We start from the raw sequence: 18,534 nt of genomic DNA on the forward strand, positions 1-18,534 counted from the left end.
GTCCTTGGACCCCTGCCACACAAGTGGGAAACCCAAATGGCATTCCTACCTCCTGGCTTTGGCCTGGGTCACTGGTTCACTCCACAAATGGCGTCAATGACCACGACTTGGCCAGGCCAAAACAAGAAGAGAGGAGCTTCTTCCAGGACTCCTACGTGGTGGCAGAGGCCTAGGGATTTGGGCCATCTTTAACTGCTTTCACAGGTGCATTATCAGGGAATTAGATAGGAAGTGGAGCAGCCAGGGCTCAAACTGGATCCTACATGGGATACCAAGTTAACAGGCAGTGGCTTAACCTGCTATGCCACAACACTGGCCCTTGGAAATAATCTTTAATCAGGCCCAGGTCCTGGTAAAATGTGTGGACTAACTTGGCCTACATCTGGAAGATTTTGATGCCTAAATCTAGGAAGAAAATTGGTGATACAGGTCTTTAAAATATGAACTGCATGATGTCATAAGCATTTAAATAAAAAACATGAATAAATAAGTAAGTAAGTAAATATCCTAGAGAGAGAGCTGCAAGATGCCTATGTTCAAATTGAGATGCCAGTAAGTCTTTACCTTCTGGAACATGGATGGAAACCTCTTCAAGAGAATAGATTAAAGGTCTGTAATTATCTGAGTTAATATCCCACTTCAAGCTTATAACATGCATGTATAAGCAGGTGCTAAAAAGCAGGAGACAGTAAATGCCATAATGGAAGTATCAAGTGATTATGAGAATTCAGGTGGGATTGAATCATACACAATAGATATGTGTGCAGTTTTAATCCCATGTTCCACTAAGGCTTAGTTACTGAAATCTATATCTATAAATTAAATAATATGGTATATGAAGATTATTTATGCATGATTCCTAAACTGGGAGAACTTACTTCATCAAATTCCTAACCCACCAACAAGGCACACTCATCATGCAAAGAAACTAGCAGTTTGAAAAAGCAGAAATGACTTTACAGCACAGAGAGGAGTAAGAACCAGAAAAAATATGGTTTGGGCAGCTTACAAATGCTGTTCCCTTTCACCCATAGTTTCTTCCTTCATAGCTTTTCCTTATCCAGATCCTGTATTCCAAAGCCTTGGAAGTCCTTACTCCAATACTCCAGTGGCAAACCACCTCTTAAATGGAGAATAAGAGAAGAAAGGGAAAAATGAAGTGAAAGGGAAAAGTTGTGTTTTGTTATAGGTAAAATATGCTACTTTCTTTTAATGTATCTACTGATGTGGAACTGATCCTTCTGTATCCCCTGAACTCTCCCTGCTATATATCTTCTGTTACATATAGAGATAGATATTTCATCTGCTGGCTCACTTTCCATATGACTGTAATGGCCAGAGCTGGGCTGGTCTGCAGAGAGGAGCCACAATCTTCTTCTTGGTCTCCCACATGGTTGCAGGTGCCCAGGTGCTTGGGCCATCCTCCACTGCTTTCCCAGACACATTAGCAGGGAACTGGATGGGAAGTAGAGCAGCAAAATCATGAACTGGCTCTCATATGGAATTCTGGACCCCACATACAGCTGCTCTACCTACTACACCCAGAGCTGTCCTCCAGTATGCTACTTTTCTAGAGACCTCTGAAAAAATCAACCACAAGAAATGAACCCAGGGTCTGATATTGAGGCACACTGTGTTAAGACAGCCCATAGTGCCAGTATCTCAATTGGGTACCAGTTTGAGTCCTGACTACCCCATTTCAGTTCTAGCTCCCTACTAATGTACCCTGGAAGACAGTGGAGGATGGCCCAAATGTTTGACCTCTGCCATCCATCTGGGAGACCTGTATAAAGTGACTGACTCCTAGCTTTGACATGGCCCAATCCCAGCTATTGTGGCCTTCGAGGGAGTGAACCAGTGGATGAAAGTGCTCTCTCATGCTCTCGCTCTCTCTCGCTCTCTCTCTCCTTTTTGCTTACTAAGGAGGCAGCTCCCACAGTGATATGTTTATGCATCCCAATGATGTAGCCTTGCAGGACAGTCATAATCCTGGAGCCAGACACAACAAAGGCATCCACAATAAAATAACTAACACAGATATCCCCCATTATCCCTCAAAGTAAACATTAAGCGTTCAGAATCATAGTGTACATGCCTCTCTTCTGCTTCTCCATGCTTCTAGGAATACTACTGTATGAGGTGAAATATATTTGAGTACAGTTTCTCTTAAAGGAAAATATGCAAGCCAAGAGATTTTCCTTTCCAACAACAACAAAAAATCCTAATTTGTGTTATCTAATGCTTCTATCAAGAAATTTCCCAAGGGGCCGGCGCTGTGGCGCAGTGGGTTAATGCCCTGGCCTGGGATGCCCACATCCCATATGGGCACCGGTTCAAGACCTGGCTGCTCCACTTCTGATTCAGCTCTCTCCTGTGGCCTGGGAAAGCAGTGGAGGATGGCCCAGGCTCTTGGGCCCTTGTACCTGCATGGGAGACCAGGAAGCAGCTCCTGGCTCCTGACTTCAGATCAGTGCAGCTCTGGCCGTTGTGGCTGATTGGGGAGTGAACCATCAGATGGAGGACCTCTCTCTCTTTCTCTCTGCCTCTCCTCTCTGACATCAAATAAATAAATAAATATTAAAAAAAGAAACTTTCCAAACTGTGGCTTTAAAAAAATCATTAGATCATTGGTTGTTATTCACATTCCTGTGAGTTGGGAATGTGAGAGAGGATTGAGTAACTGTGTGCAAGCTCTCTCCTGAGGCTGAAGTTGGACATCCACTGTGGCTGTCATCATCTGAATGCTTGATTAAGGCTGATGGACTCACTTATAAGTCATTCACATGGTTGACAAGTTGTCACTAGATTTTGGTTACAGCCCATTTTCTACAACATGTACCATTCCACAGGTTTTCCTTAGTATCCTTAGAACATGGGGATTTCCTCCAGAGGAACTAATCCAAGGCAGATGGGAGTGATCTTTATAAGTGCCTCAGAAGTCATATGCCATCACTTCCATGACATACTACTGTTTCTACAGGGCTATCTCAGATTCAGTGAGTGTGCAAAGGGTGTGAATATTGATAAAGATCACTGGGGATCATCTTGGGGATTTGCTGAAGTAGTACTTAATAAGAAGCATATCATAAAAGAGATAGAAGGGAAAGGGAGGGAGCATGAAAGAGAAGGAAATGTTTTGATTCCTAAAAGCTGAGAGCAGATAGAAACAATGCACATAGTTCTTTCCTGAGACCTCTGAGACCAACCTTGATGTCTCTTCCCAGTAGAATCCCCAAATCCAAACTCCAGCTCCTAAGGCAGAGATTTCAGAAGAATCACAGAAAGACAGGATGCACTGAGAAAGCTCTTCCTGGTCCCGGGAAGCACAGCTGTCTTCCTTTCCCCTTTTCCTACCTTACCTTTGTTGAAGCTATGATGTGACAGGTACCTAAGAATAAGTCTGTGGCTTGACACATATGTTCTCAAAACTGGTCACTAAAAAGTGATGATGCGGGAGTCAGTGCTGTGACAGAGTGGATAAAGCTGCCACCCACAGTCCTGGCAACCTGTCTGGATGCCAGTTTGAGTTCTGGCTACTCTACTTCTAGTGCAGCTATCTGCCATGGCCTGGGAAAGCAGTAGAAGACAGCCCAATGCCTTGTACCCCTGCACTCACATGGAAGACCTGGAAGTTCCTAGCTCCTGGCATCAGATCAGCTCATCTCTGGCCATTGCAGCCATTTGGAGAGTGAACCACTGATGGAAGACCTCCCTGTGTCTCTCTGCCTTTGCCTCTCTGTAACTCTGCATTTCAAATAAATAAATAAATCTCTTTAATAAATGTGAGATTTCTTTAAAAAAAAGTGATGCCTCTGGGGAAGGAATGATGCTATTGTAACCATGGATGCATGAATGCCATAGTCTTCAACTTTCTACTGAATATATAGAGCAGGAATCTGGAACAAAGTGGGAACCTAGCACTTTCCTTGCCCTTGAAAGTAAATACAAAGCAAAGGATCTGCTACAATTTGTAAAGATGGTAGAATTTAACACAGAGATGCATCTAAAACATAGGGGAGGAAAGTAAAGATTAAAAAAAAAAAGCCCTGTTACTCCTCTCCTACTGTATCCACTGTGACTCTGTTATAACCAGTCTGGAGTAATGTCCACTCAGCATGTCCATATCCAGTGTCTCTGACCTCCCTCTTCTAGACCACTGTACTCATCACTGGAAGTTCAAGACCCTGATTATGTGCCTGATGCATTATTACAGCTCTGAGTCCCCCAAATCATTTTCAAAACACCACTGACCTTCACCTGTAGATGGAGCTCTGCAGCTCAAATGAGAGAAAGTTGAAAGTCTGAACACTTCTTAGGTGGCAATTATCCACATTAAACCTCTGGGAAACATGCCGAGGCTCTCCACTCAGCTCTATTACCAACCATTCGCCCCTAGGTTTTCTGTCTCAATCTGGACATCTGTGTTCCACCTCTTCCATTCTCCCAAAGAGAAAAAAATGCCCAGAACAGGGGAGTTTGCTCTGGACATTCAGGCAATTTCTGAACCCCCTGTACTAGGAGGTGGCATGTTGGGGGCTGAACAAGGTCTGGAGAGTACAGGTGACCACAGCCCTTTTCCATTTGCTGCCTTCGGACTCACTATCCTCAGAGGCTCTGAGGGACTTCAGGACTTTTTAAATAGGGAAAGAAAGAGAAAAAGCAAATGCAGTAGTGGGAACATTGCTGAAAGTCTCAAAAACCTTCATGAACCTGTGGAAAAAAAATATTTTCTCTTGACATTTGTCTTTGAAATTTGTAGGATGTCTTATCCTCAGAGGCCTAACTAAACATAAAAATCATGGCCTAAGTTTTACTTACAAATAACTTAAATTTCCTAAATTTTTTTCTATATTTCTATAAAGGTAAGCCAGAAATTTTGTGTCATTCCCCCTTTTAAGCCGTGCACCTAAATTTCTCACTACTTTAGTCTTCAAACACAAAACTTCACTGCTCATTACAGAAATGGCCTCATTGAAACAAACCAAAAGACTTGTCTCTGAGTTGCTTCAAGTGGGCACCTGGCAGCTTCCATCTCAGGTAGAGGGAATGACACCCAGTTAAGTCCACAGAATGCTCAAAGCCAAATAACCCACTGCCACCTGCATGGAGTGGATGATGTCAAGTGTCATTTCTCTCCCTAGCTCTCTCCTGCCTCACTGAACTAGACACACTCACTCACTTGCATGTTGACTGTGTGCTCTGTACTAATGTGAGTCCTCAAAGTACCCCTTTAAAAGATTTATTTATTTGAAAGACAGAGTTATATAGAGAGGTAGAGACAGAGAGAGTCTTCTGCTGGTTCACTTCCCAGGTGGCCACAATGGCCAGAACTGTACCGATTTGAAACCAGGAGCCAGGAACTTCTTCCAAGTCTCTTGTGTGAGTGCAGGGGTCCAAGGACTTGGGCTATCCTCCACTGCTATCCCAGGCCACATCAGAGACCTGGATTGGAAGAGGAGCAGCCAGTACTAGAACTTGTGCTCATATGGGATGCTGGTGCTTAAGCCTAGGGCTTTAACCTGCTGCGCCACAGCACCAGCCCTCCAAAATACCTTTAATTCTAGTGAGAGCTCATAGGGATTCAGTGGTGCTGAGGCTTAAAATTATATTAAATACCTCCTGGAACCTGCACAAGCACAGAACTTGCTTTTATCCATTGCTTCACAGTCACTCCAAAAATAAAGCCAAAATCCCTCTGCTGGAAAGACAAAGGCTGCCTTGTGTTTTACTATGGAATATGTAGGACAAGCAAAAGTGTTCAACATCCATTTTCTTTTTAAAGATTTATTTATTTGAAAGCCAGAGTTACAGAGAGTCAGAGTCAGAGAGAGAGAAAGAGATATAGATAGATAGAGAGAGAGAGAGAGAAAGTCTTCCATCTGCTGATTTACTCCCCGAGTGGCTGCAATGGCCAGAGTTGGGCTGATCCAAAGCCAGGAGCCAGGAGATTCTTCCAGATCTCCTACGTGGGTGCAAGGGATCAAGAACTTGGGCTATTCTCCACTGCTCTTCCAGGCCACATCAGAGAGCTGGATCAGAAGTGGAGCAGCTGGGACCCAAATTGGTGCCCATATGGGACCCCAGCACTGCATATGGCAGCTTTACCTTCTACACCACAGTGCTGGCCCCACAACATCCCTTTGAAGACAGGATGCTAAATAACTCTATACATAACTCTCCTGAAAGTTGACTGAAATGGGAAGTACTAGTATTCACAGATTTTTCATTCAAGTGGATGTAAAGTCCCTTGGGACATCAAACTCTTCTCTAGACCCATCAAGTTAGGTCATGTACAAGGACTTGTAAAATTCTTAACCTTATCCAGTGTACAGAGTATATAGAGTATGCACAGTTAGCCAGACTATGACAAATCCAACCAAAACTAAGCATCATCATTAAGGAATATTTCCAGGTTTGAATGTTGGCTTGGCCACTTCTTAGCAACAGCTTCTTGGGCACTCTCAGTTCTCCCTCACCTCTAAAATGATGACAATAATGCAACCTACTGCTTAAGCAAGAATGAAGTAGGACAACACATTTGAAATGCTAAGTGCCATGTCTAGCACATAATGACTCAGTACTAGCTTACTAGTTCACTACTACTGTTCTATCAGGCTAAGTGCAGTGGGCCACACTTGAGTTCCCATACTCTGAACATATAAGTGCAATCAACACATGATGCAGCCTCATAGGCAACAATGTCTCCTGTATCCCTAAAGTGCTCTAGACCTCACATAGAACAAACCATATTCAAATGGGCCTTAAAAAGTTCATAGGGGAAATTGAATTAAAAGATAATTTTGTTTCATTAAAAAAAATCAGTACCTAGGTTTTTTTCCACTGATAGACATTTTAATGGACTTTTTAAAGACTCTTCATGCACCCCAATCTCTACTATGGACAACAAATTGATGGCCAGAGTCCTTTTGCTTGCATACTGTCCTTTCTCACTTGATTTCACTCACAGAGAAAAGCTGTAGAAAATCATGGGAGTATTCATTAGGAGGTCACATCTGTAGATATCAACAGTCACTGGGTTCCATACCCCCCTTACTTCTCAAAACTAAGTTCTGCTAAGTTAAGGAAAAAAATGTAGCTCTTTGTCTTCTCTTCTTGAAAACTTCACTCCTAAAAAATTTAAATGAAGTCCTCTATAGAAATTTCAATCTGGAGAGAAAACAATTAGCAACTTTTGTGATCTAGATAGCTGATTGTTTTCAGCACTTTTGAGCAGGAATTATTAATGAGCTTTTAATCTGAAGGGCTTAAATCACCAAAGTGCTCTAAAATTTATTGAGGCACCACAGAATTCATAAAGGAAACCTATCAATGCCTTCCCAGCAGCTCCCATCTTGACACCCATGTCCCAATAAAAGCAGCTAAGACTGGTACTGGTGCCCTGGCACAGTGGGTTAAAGCCCCAGCCTGCAGTGCCTACATCCCATTTAGGCACCAGTTCAAGTCCTTGCTGCTCCTCTACTGATCCAGCTCTCTGCTATGGCCTGGGAAAGCAGTAGAAGATGGCCCAAGTCCTTGGACCCCTGCACCAGCAAGGGAGACCTAGAAGAAGCTCCTGGCTCCTGCTTTGGATTAATTCAGCTCTGTCCATTGCAGTCATTTGGGAGTGAACCAGTGAATCGAAGACCTCTCTCTCTGTCTCTACTTCTCTCTGTAACTCTTTCAAATAAATAAAATAAGTCTTTTAAAAAAAGCAACTAAGAGGATTTCTAAGATCACAAGCACACATTAGTGGAGCCACATTACAAGTCCTGTTTATAAATTGGCTTTTAAATGGTAAAGGTTGAGGTACTTTAATCTCCAATCACAAGCCTGCACAATATATGCTGTGTGTCAGAAAAGAGGGGAATGCATTAAGCCACTTCCAGACCAGGTTTATTTAGAATAAAGCCTAGGAGGGGCTCACTACCAGGTGAATGCATTTAAGACAGTTGCCAATGAATATACAGCAGAAGGGAAACCCCTCCCTTAATGACTAGTGTTTTATATAGCACAAAACAACTGGGAGGGGCTTGGAGGTCTGAGCTAAAGCTGGGCTAGTGAGACAAAGGGAGAATTTGGGCTAGATTTAAAGTTCCTTTGATATAACAGTGTGAACTGTGAGGGGTTGGGCTGAGGCTAGACTCTGAGGCTAAGATGTTGAAATAGGGGGAGAGAATTTAGGAGGAGTAAGAGAGATCTTAGGCTGATAGTAGGCATCTTTTTTATAGCATTGTGTCCAAGAATCAAGTCAGGACAGGGCTGATCAAGGTAGGGTGGGGCTGCATTGGCAAGGCAGAGAAATAAGGGCCTGCTTGTTAGGTGAGAGGTCAACATGGATCTAAAGATTTTTGTCCTAGCTTCATCACTGTATGATGAAGTCAGAATAAAGCAGACTTTGATTAAAGCAATTTCTGGTACAAATTCTTTTTTTTTATTTTTGACAGGCAGAGTGGACAGTGAGAGAGACAGAGAGAAAGGTCTTCCTTTGCCATTGGTTCACCCTCCAATGGCTGCCGCGGTAGGCGCACTGCAGCTGGTGCACCGTGCTGATCCGATGGCAGGAGCCAGGTGCTTCTCCTGGTCTCCCATGGGGTGCAGGGCCCAAGAACTTGGGCCATCCTCCATTGCACTCCCTGGCCACAGCAGAGAGCTGGCCTGGAAGAGGGGCAACCGGGACAGGATCGGTGCCCCGACTGGGACTAGAACCCAGTGTGCCGGCGCCGCAAGGCGGAGGATTAGCCTAGTGAGCCACGGTGCCGGCGCAAATTCTTTTTAATTTTTTTTATTTGTTTTATTTGAGAGGTAGAGTTACAGTGAGAGGGAGAGACAGAAAAATGTCTTCCTTCCGTTGGTTCACCCACCCACCAAATGGCTGCAAAGACCAGAGCTGTGCCCATCTGAAGCCAGGGGCCAGGCACTTTTTCCTGGTCACCCTGGTTGGTGCAGGCACCCAAGGACTTGCACCATCTTCTACTACTTTCCCAGGCCATAGCAGAGAGATGGACTGGAAGTGGAGCAACTGGGACTAGAATTGGTGCCCATATGGGATGCTAGCAACTGCAGGTAGAGGATTAACCTACTGTGTCATGGCACAAGCCCCTGGTAGAAATTCTATAATAAAAATATAGCCAATTACAATCTGTGACAATTCATATAGATTTCACTCTAGCTAAAGGGATTCATGTTTGGTGCCTTTAACTGGGAACCTGAGGAAATGTCTGACAAGGGTGAATTCCATAGAAGTGGCCAGAGACTCTAGTAGAGACAACAGTGCAAACCACCAGTGACAAAATCCAGCCCTAATGACAGTACTCAAACCCCCATGAGGGGCCACACATTTAGCATCTTGCAAGTTCACATGGTGTACTTACATTTTTCAAGAACTTGCAGTCAAGCCTCAAGCTATGTTCATGCCTATGTTTGTTTTAAGGAAATATCATTTGCTGGAACATTTGCAGGAAAGACGAGCAGAAACATAGCTGTATTGGGCCCTTCATTTACAATGTCCAACATCACTACTACCACCAACTCAGATTTAAGAAGAGGTGAACTGCTAATCTTGGGTGTGCATATTGAGGAAGGGGCAAAGGAATGTGCTATCTGCTATTTCTTTGCTCTGTTTCTAACCTGCAAATCTCTCCTCCCCTTCTCTAGTAGTCTCAGGCAAGAAGTTAGCCTGCTTCACTCACTCCCTAGTTTGTCTGGGAAATATGATGTCCTGCTCTTATGCTGTAAAACCCTCACTTAGTCATTCATCTGATGACTGCATTGGCTAGCACCCACTGTTGCACATACTGTTGGCACTATGACCCACAACCTGCATACATTAACCAGACTCACAACATCACCTACTTAGGTTTTTGCACTCAGGCTCCCCTAAGTTCAGAGGAGCATAAGGCTAAGGACATGGGGTCAGGAGACCAGCCCACCTTTCCAGGGTGCCCTTGCCATATCACCCCTGATAATGTTGTTGCTATGACAATTCTCCAACCATGAGGCCAGTGCTTCAGACCACTAGGTTACAGCACACAACACACCTTCATGCCCTCTGTGCCTGGCCTACCCGGTTGGCAAATGTGCAATGAGGCCACCTTCTAAGGTTTATGCTGTATCCTTTGAACAACGGGTTCTAGTGGGGTGGGGCATTTTCTACTCAAATAGTTTCTAGAGCTTCAAGATGGTGCCTGCCCACCTCTGGTTTTAGGGGACTTGTCATTTTCCAGGAGCATGTACTCAGGAGGTTGGAAGCTGGGCACTTCTGAGCTGTGAAAGGGATTTACTTGTTTGTTTATTTATGTATTTGCTTTTTGAGGCAGACACTAAGGTTGATCATGATCAAAGTCCTCTGTCTCAGTTTTCTCACCTTGAAGTACACCCACAAGGTGACTATTGATTCAGGAATCTTCTATTTAGATGACACCTCAATATTCTCTTTATTTAACATGCCATTAGCACATGCCCTTCGGTGTGGGCCTGTAGGAGATCTGGTGGCAGGAGAGGTTTACACTAAGAAGAAAATAAAGGAGGAAACCTCAGGATAAAGCAATTCTGGCCTCAAATCTGGGGAGCTCCCAAAGTCCCTCACATCAGCCAAAGCCAGAGAAGCTTCTCTTTCTTGTTTATGCATCTTGGCAAAGACTGAGGACCAGCAGAGAAGCTAGGAGATCTCAGCCTTGTCCAGGTTAGTGATGGGTTTGACAGACTTCCAGTCAGTCAGGATCCATGTGGAGGCTGTCAATGGGGCTGGGGGTCTGTGGACCCCTCAAAACATAGGTAAAATGTCCTTCACAAGCAAGCTGTCAGCTGTGGCTGGAAAGCCTGTCTCCAGACCTACTCGTATCTCCCCACTATAGCTTCCTGTGCTGCATGTGTGACCTTGCAGCCTTAAATCACCCCTTCAGGACAGGTGCAATCTTTCAGCTAGAGTTGGTAGGGGAAGGGGTTGAACCCCTTGAAAGAGTAGGAATGGTTCCAGGAGATCCTGGCTATCTTGTGTAACCCTTTTGATTTTATTTATTTATTTATTTATTTATTTATTTTCAAGATTTATTTTATTTATTTGAAAGAAAGAGTTACAAAGAGAGAGACAGAGAGAGAGGTCTTTCATCTGCTGGTCCACTCCCCAGATGGCCACAATGGACAGAGCTGCACCGATCCAAAGCCAGGATGCAGGAGCTTCTTCTAGGTCTCCCATGTGGGTGCAGTGGCCCAAGGACTTGGGCCATCTTCTACTGCTATCCCAGGCCATAGCATAGAGCTAGATTTGAAGAGGAGAATCTGGGACTCAAACTGGAGCGCATATGGGATGCTGGCACTTCGGGCCAAGGCTTAAACCCGCTATGCCAGCAGAAAAGGAAGCTCAGCCCCTGAGTGGGAGAAAGGTCAGCTCCAGGAGACCCCTGATATCTCCATGAACCACTAGCCAATCAGTATACAGTATGTTAAACCCCCATCCAATGGGCACCCCCACTGAATGACCCAATGGAAAAAAAAAGCAGTAATGACTTAAAAACGCTGAGCACTTTCTAACAGCCAGTGTCTTGCTCAGGCAGTCCTCCTGGTCTCCTCTAGGATCAGCTTTCCTGTCCCCTGCCAATCAAATAAAAGTTCCTTTTCTCTGTCAAGTAAAAGTTTTTGCCTCTTTGTAAATTGTTTCCTGGCTTTTTATTTCTAAACTAAGCTGAGGAAAAGAACCCACAAAACTTGCTCCTGAAAACTTACTCCCCTCCACAACTGGTAACACATGTTCTGGCCTTCAGTTACCAAGCCTCTGCCTACCATCTGCCTATTTTCACTTCAGACAATGGTGTATTTTCTGGGCTCTGTTACCTTTGAGATCTGACCTTAACCCAATGGTTCCTACCTGACATGGGCATGGCACCCACAAATGATGTAGGTGGTTCTATTGTGTACCTACAGCTTTTTTCTCATTGTTTTGTGCTTATCTATGTCCTAATAATCTGTCCACCAGGACTGTAAGTGCCTTTAGGGTAAGCATTATATTCACATCATTCATGTTGTATCAGTTATACCCAGGAGACTATCAGACTTAATGCAGATAAGCCATCCCTGTCTCCCTCCCTCCTCTGCTCTTCATGTCCATAATGCTAGATGCCCCACCCCTCTGTTTGCTCAGCTCCCTCCATCATGAGACCCTCACACACCATGCTCCTCTACCCATTCTGACCCCATGTGCTCTTCAGTTTCAGTGGCTCCAAAAAGAAAGATATAGCAACTGAGTGAGACTTAGTTGCACCCATGAAGCCAAGCTACTGTGCTCCATTATCACTAAATGAATTGTGAATGTTGGCCTTGAATGCTCTGTGTTGTTCAGTTCTTATGGTTCCATGACAACTGAGAGAATGGCGGTCTCCCAGAAATTAAAATACAATGCTTGCTTGCATATTACATTCAGCTAGGGGCCACAGAGCTCTGCAGCACTGTTTGGAGCCTTTTACACTTATTCACTGTTCACACCTATTGCTTTCTTCTTCTCTTTGCCATCCACTCTCACCAGAGTAGCCAAGACAGAGTGAGTTTATTTAAGAGCCATTGTGCTGAGCCAGTGGCAGGACTCCACTTGTCCCTTGTTGTTATATATTAATGTTAGCTGTCGCAAAACACACCGGACACTGGAGTAAGGGAAAGGGTTTATAGGGAAACACCTTACAGACCAGAGTGAAGGGGTGGTGAAGGAAAAAGAGAGAAGGACACTATAAGAGAGAGAGACAGAGAGGAGGGAGAAGAGAGATGAGAGGAGGAGATGAGCTCTTGAGAGCATGTGTTCAGGAACAGGCCCTTTTAAAACTTTGCTGAGGGCAGGCAGGGAAGCAGGAGCAGTAAATCCCATTAGGATGGGGGTGGAGCCTGGCTCAGGTAGCTGGGCCAAGTGGCCACCAGGCTAAAACTGCACCAGTTTCCTAACAGTTACGTGTATTTTGGCTATTCGGGGAAGCTTTTTTTTTAATTTTCTGCTTCATTGTGCTTTTTGTACCTGAGGTTGGTGGACACATGAACTGTGAATTAGTGACATATTCCAAATTTGGCTTTGAATTATACAATTCTGTGGGTTTTTGAATTTAAGATGCTGAGTTATAATATCAGTGCAAATATGTTTCTTGCCCTCATGAGATTTTCAATTTGGCAAGGAAGAGGAATTTAAGGAAAGATATTGCCTGACACAGTAAATACTAGTGTGAAGTCAATGGATAAAAAAATTTAAGCATTCCTAATCCAGCAGCAACCCTAATCCCATGAACTAAAATTGACAGAAGTAATCATAAACATAGAACTCCATGTCATCCAGTTATTTATTTACATCCATAGTTAAAAATAAAAAAAAACTAAAAAAACGCATTTGCCTAAGAATGCATAATATTTGTATGCTATCTTGATATTAAACTGAAGGACCCAAAGCTGGTGGGGTCCTGGGTAGCACCCTGGGGACCCAGAAATTCAGACTCTGGACACCGGCGATGCAAACACAAGAGGCGGTTTATTTATGTTTTGCACAAAACGGACCCCTCCCTCCTGAGAGAGTGAGGTACTGGACGTGGGTTACAGGCAGTATTTAAAGGCAAAAACCACAAAATTATCTTAAGCAAGTGAATACAAAGGGGAATGGGGTTTTTGTTTACAGTAATTTCACTTATCTTAGTATACAGCAGTTTTACTTATCTCAGTACACATCAGTTTTACTTATCTTAACCATTGCACAAGGGGGTTTTCCAAACTGGTATTCCCTGTTATCTGCTAAGTTGCAGTTTCCCAGAAACTGACCTTTCTTGAAACTTTCTAACTGACCTTTCTTGAAACTTCCTTGTTTTTCAGCAGGTTAGACTCTGGTAAATTTTCACAATTTTCACAAGTCCTTCATTCCCCCCTTTTTGTTTTTGTACAAATTTTAATCCTAATATTTACAGGCTAGATTCCGCCATTTTTAGCACTTGGTACTGTTGTGTTATAACCAGAGACTGAACGGTTGAAAGGCGTTCACGAACAAACTGCATCAGCTAATTAAAAATACAAGGACCCACAGATAATGTAACAAGCAAACCAGCAATGGGGCCTAGAAGTGGTAGCAAGTAAGGAAGCAGTCCATTGAATCCTATCCACAGGGGGTTTTCAGCCATGGCATGCTGGCATCACTCCAGATCGTCTTGGAGAGTTTTTATTTTATCGCGAACAATGCCGGACTTGTTAGCATAAAAACAGCACTTCTCCTGCAAAGCCAAACAAATACCTCCTTGTTTGGTGGCAAGCAAGTCTAAGCCCCTACGGTTTTTGTAAGACCACTTCCGCTAGGGAATCGATTTGATCTTGGAGGTCCTGAAGGGTGGAGGATAGGGATTGTACATCATTAATAAGTTGTTGGGACAAATCTCTATAGTTTTGGACCGCAACTCCTAGTCCTGCGGATCCTGTAGCCATAGCTGTGGAAATTTTCAACATAGCCAATATAGGAATGAATTGTACAGCTCGTTTTTGTCTTCCTGCAATATAATCGAAGGAAGGAATCGGGACAGGGTTATTTCCACTAATAATGTCTATATTGGGCAGAAGCATAGCATATGCACAGCTACCAGTCCAATTTGCCGGTAAAATGGTATAGGTCATATTAATGTTAAAGGAATCATTTTTAGGAGGCTTATAAAGGCAAGTAATATTTTCATTGGAACAGGAAGGACAGGGAAAGGCTGTACGGGAGGGCAATTAACGGAGCTATTAAACCCAAGGGTATCATTAAGCGGCAGAAAAATAGCAAGAGGGAGGGGAGGTCCCTGGCGTAAGCAGAGCCAGCAGTTTCCTGCAATGCCTGGGGCAGAGAGATTAAGTCACTTTCTCTGGAATGAACTTTAGCCAGGGGATGGTATTGAAGGGAAGGGTAAAGGCTCTCGAATAACAGTAAAACAGATCCTAATTAAACTATTACAGTTGTCTCAAGTATTACACAGTTTTAAAAAGTCTTATCTTTAAAGGATTTTGTGTGCGTTGCAATTTCCACGTTTCCGGTTGTGTCGGGGTCTGATCCTCCGTTGGGGACTCTGGAGTTGCCCTCTTGACGTGTGCGGTGTGCACCCAGGCAGCTATGCCGTCCACCTTGACCGCTGTGGAGGTTGTTAAAAGTACGGTGAAGGGTCCTTTCCAGCGAGGTACGAGGCTTTTCACCTGATGTCTCCTCAGGTGACCTGGTCCCCGATCTGGAAGGTGTGTGGAGTTCCCATGTTCTGGGGCTGATAGATTGCTGCTAATGGCTTCCAGACATACTCCTGGACTAGTTGCAAAGCGCGCAGCCGCATCTGCAAGCCAGGGGAGGTAGCATAGGAATCAATGCTGGGACCCAACAGATCGGCAATGGGTGGGGGCCCCCCATACAGGATCTCATAGGGCGTCAAGCCAAAGGCTGAGGGGGTGTTTCGAACCCGGAACAGCGCCATAGGTAACAATTTGACCCAGTCCCTAGTGCCAGTCTCCATGACCAGTTTTGTTAAAATTTTCTTAAGAGTTTTATTCTTTTTAGCTGACCCGAGCTCTGTGGTCGATAAGCACAATGTAACTTTTACTCTATTCCCAACACCTGTACCACCATCTGACTTACCCTATAAACACAATGCAACTTTTACTCTATTTCCAACACCTGTACCACCATCTGACTTACCCTATAAACACAATGCAACTTTCACTCTATTTCCAACACCTGTGCCACCATCTGACTTACCCGGGAGACGAAAGCCGGCCCGTTGTCTGACCCCAGTACCTTTGGTAGTCCAAATTGGGGGAATATTTCTTTTAGGATTTTCTTGACTACTACCAGCGCGGTTTCTTTCTTGGTCGGGAAGGCTTCTGACCATCCTGAGAAGGTGTCTACAAATACTAGAAGATATTTAACTCCATACCTGCCGGGGCAAATCTCTGTAAAATCTACCTCCCAGTTTACACCAGGTCATGCCCCTCTGATCCTGGCCCCCTCTGGGAGTTTGAGGTGCTTGGGGTTTACTTTAGCACAGGGCACACAGGCCTCAATAATTTGCCGAAGGAGAGTGTCCAGTCCAATGATGAAATACCCTTGTCCATCTTGCATTAGGAGAGTCCTTTATGGCCAATAGTTGGCTAGTCGAGGCTGCCTCTTTAGCCACTTTGTCTGCGAGCCAATTGCCCTCCTCCACGGGACCCCCTCCTTTCTGATGCCCCAAGCAGTGGATGATACTAAGTTCTCACAGCAGGTGCAGGGCCTTTAGGAAGTTTAAAATTTCCCGTTTGTTTTTAATGTCCTTTCCCATGGAGGTCAGGAGCCCCCTTCGCCTATAGATTTCCCCATGGACATGGGCAGTGGCAAAAGCGTACCTGCTGTCCATGTAGATGTTCACCTGCTTTCCCTTGGCTGCGTGGAGTGCTTGGGTCAGAGCGATCAGCTCTGCCTGCTGAGCGGGGGTTCTGGGGGCAGAGCAGAAGCCCAGACTACTGACCTTGTTTGGCCGTCCACCACCGCTGCCCCGGCTCTTCTCTCACCATCTTGCAGGAGGCTGCTCCTGTCGGTATACCAGGTATGGTCCACATTTGGCAGGGGAATGTCGGTCAGGTCGGCTCGAGTCCCATGGATTTTGGCAAGGACTTGATGGCAGTCGTGCACCACCGGATCCCCTTCCTAGTCTTCATTCTCCAGAGATAGTACAGGAATGGATCTCGGACGAGCTTGTTTCTTCGGGCACTGTTTTGCCCAGTGCGCATTGTTCTCAGTCAAGACGGGGCCTTTGCCGGTCTCCCGGGTCCCTTTCTGACCTGGTCCTCCCTTGCTCTGCGTTGGAAACTACGGTGGCCAGGGTCCTAGTCAGTTTCTTCCCTCTACACTTTTCCCTCTGTTTTTCCTTTTGATCCTGCTCCCGCCTTAGCCTGTCTTCCCTTTCCTCGGGCGTTTCTCATTTGTTGAAAATCTTTTCTGCTTCCTTTACTAAATCAGGCAATGTATACCCCTGAAGCCCCTCCAGCCTCTGAAGGTGCACCCAGATGTCAGGGTGCCGACTGTCCAATAAAGGACATGATGACCTCGGCTTGCCGGTCTGGGGCCAGAGGGTCGAAGGGGGTGTACATCCTGTACCCTTCCATCAGTCTTTCTAAAAATCCTGCTGGGGTTTCCTCGCTTTCCTGCACAATGGCCCTAACCTTTGCCAGATTCGTGGGGCACCTCCCTGCTCCCCTCAAGCCGGTCAGGAGAGTCTGGCAGTAGAGTCTAAGTCTTTCCCTTCCCGCCATGGTGTTAAAGTCCCAGTTGGGCCTAGTCAAGGGGAAAGCCTCATCTATCTCATTTGGAAGCTGCGTGGGTCGTCTGTCGTTTCCTGGCACATTTTTGCGGGCTTCCAAATAAACCCTCTGCCTTTCTTTAGTGGTTAGTAAAGTCTTCAAGAGCTGCTGGCAATCATCCCAGGTAGGCTGATGTGTTAGTAAAATAGACTCTATGAGTCTGGTCAGGGCTTGTGGATCCTGTGAAAAAGACGGGTTATGTGTTTTCCAATTATACAGGTCAGAGGCAGAAAACGGCCAATATTGTATCTGTCCAGCTACCGTCCTCAGGGGAAAAGCCTGGGAAGACCATTCCCCACCACTCCCCTCCCCTCTTTCCCTATGCAACCGCAATCGGCTGCTTGGGGGTGATGAGAATGGGTCAGTGGGAGTGTGAGTTGTTCCTTCCTCAGACTCCATGGTAGAGTCTGGCGGCGGGTGCCTCGCCGCTTGACGTCCATAGGGAGGAGGAGGGTCCAGCATCAGGAGGTCCCCCTGGCTGTCTGGCAGCACGGGGGGGGCGCTCCGGGGCTTCTGTTCTCTCAGCTCCTGTAAGGGATACAAGGTAGAGACGGCAGGAAAGGTAGGGGGCGGTGCCAGCGCAGTTGGGGTGGGGACGGGAGTCATCGGGACCACCGAAGGAGGGGGAGGTTTATGTCCTTCTTGTCCTGCAAGAAGTGTGAAGCCCAATAGGGCGGCTCTGATATCAGGTCCTCCCATACTGTAACGTAGGGGACCTGATCCGGGTGTTCTTCTTGACCAGGTTTGCAGATTCGGTCTTTCACCTACAGGATGAGACTATGGGAAAAAGACTCGTTAGAAGGCCATCCTACGTTGAAAGTAGGCCACTCCGAGGAACACAGAGTCACCCACTTTCGCCTCCTCACTTCCATGGACAAGTTATAAGCCCGTTCCTGCACCTCCTTCCAACGTCCTAGAGTCAAACTCAAGGGGGTGGTTAATCTCTGTCCCATAGTCTCAAAAGGAAAAAGTCAGGGAAGGGAAAATAAAAAAAAAAAAAAACACAGACACACAAAGAACAAACGACACGACACATACAATCACGGAACGACAAAACAGAAAACTCAAATATTCAGACGGGAGCAGCCCTCTGGCCAGGCTCTCCCTGGGAAGGAGACATGTACACATACATACACACACAACAGAAAAGAGGTGCCTGGCTCACTGATACTCCGACGGGTCCTGGAGCGCAGAAGTTCTGGGGCCGATCTCTGTGGGACTTCCAAATGAAGGACC

General features: G+C 45.4%; 1 pseudogene; it reads right to left on the minus strand.

The window, feature by feature from the left end:
• Positions 1-17,904, minus strand: part of LOC133755205 (protein-L-isoaspartate O-methyltransferase domain-containing protein 1-like) — a 102,533-nt pseudogene extending 84,629 nt beyond the window's left edge.
• Between the last annotated feature and the right edge of the window lie 630 nt (positions 17,905-18,534).

Source organism: Lepus europaeus, unplaced genomic scaffold (genome assembly GCF_033115175.1).
Source record: "Lepus europaeus isolate LE1 unplaced genomic scaffold, mLepTim1.pri SCAFFOLD_3_1, whole genome shotgun sequence".
Lineage (NCBI taxonomy): Eukaryota > Metazoa > Chordata > Mammalia > Lagomorpha > Leporidae > Lepus > Lepus europaeus.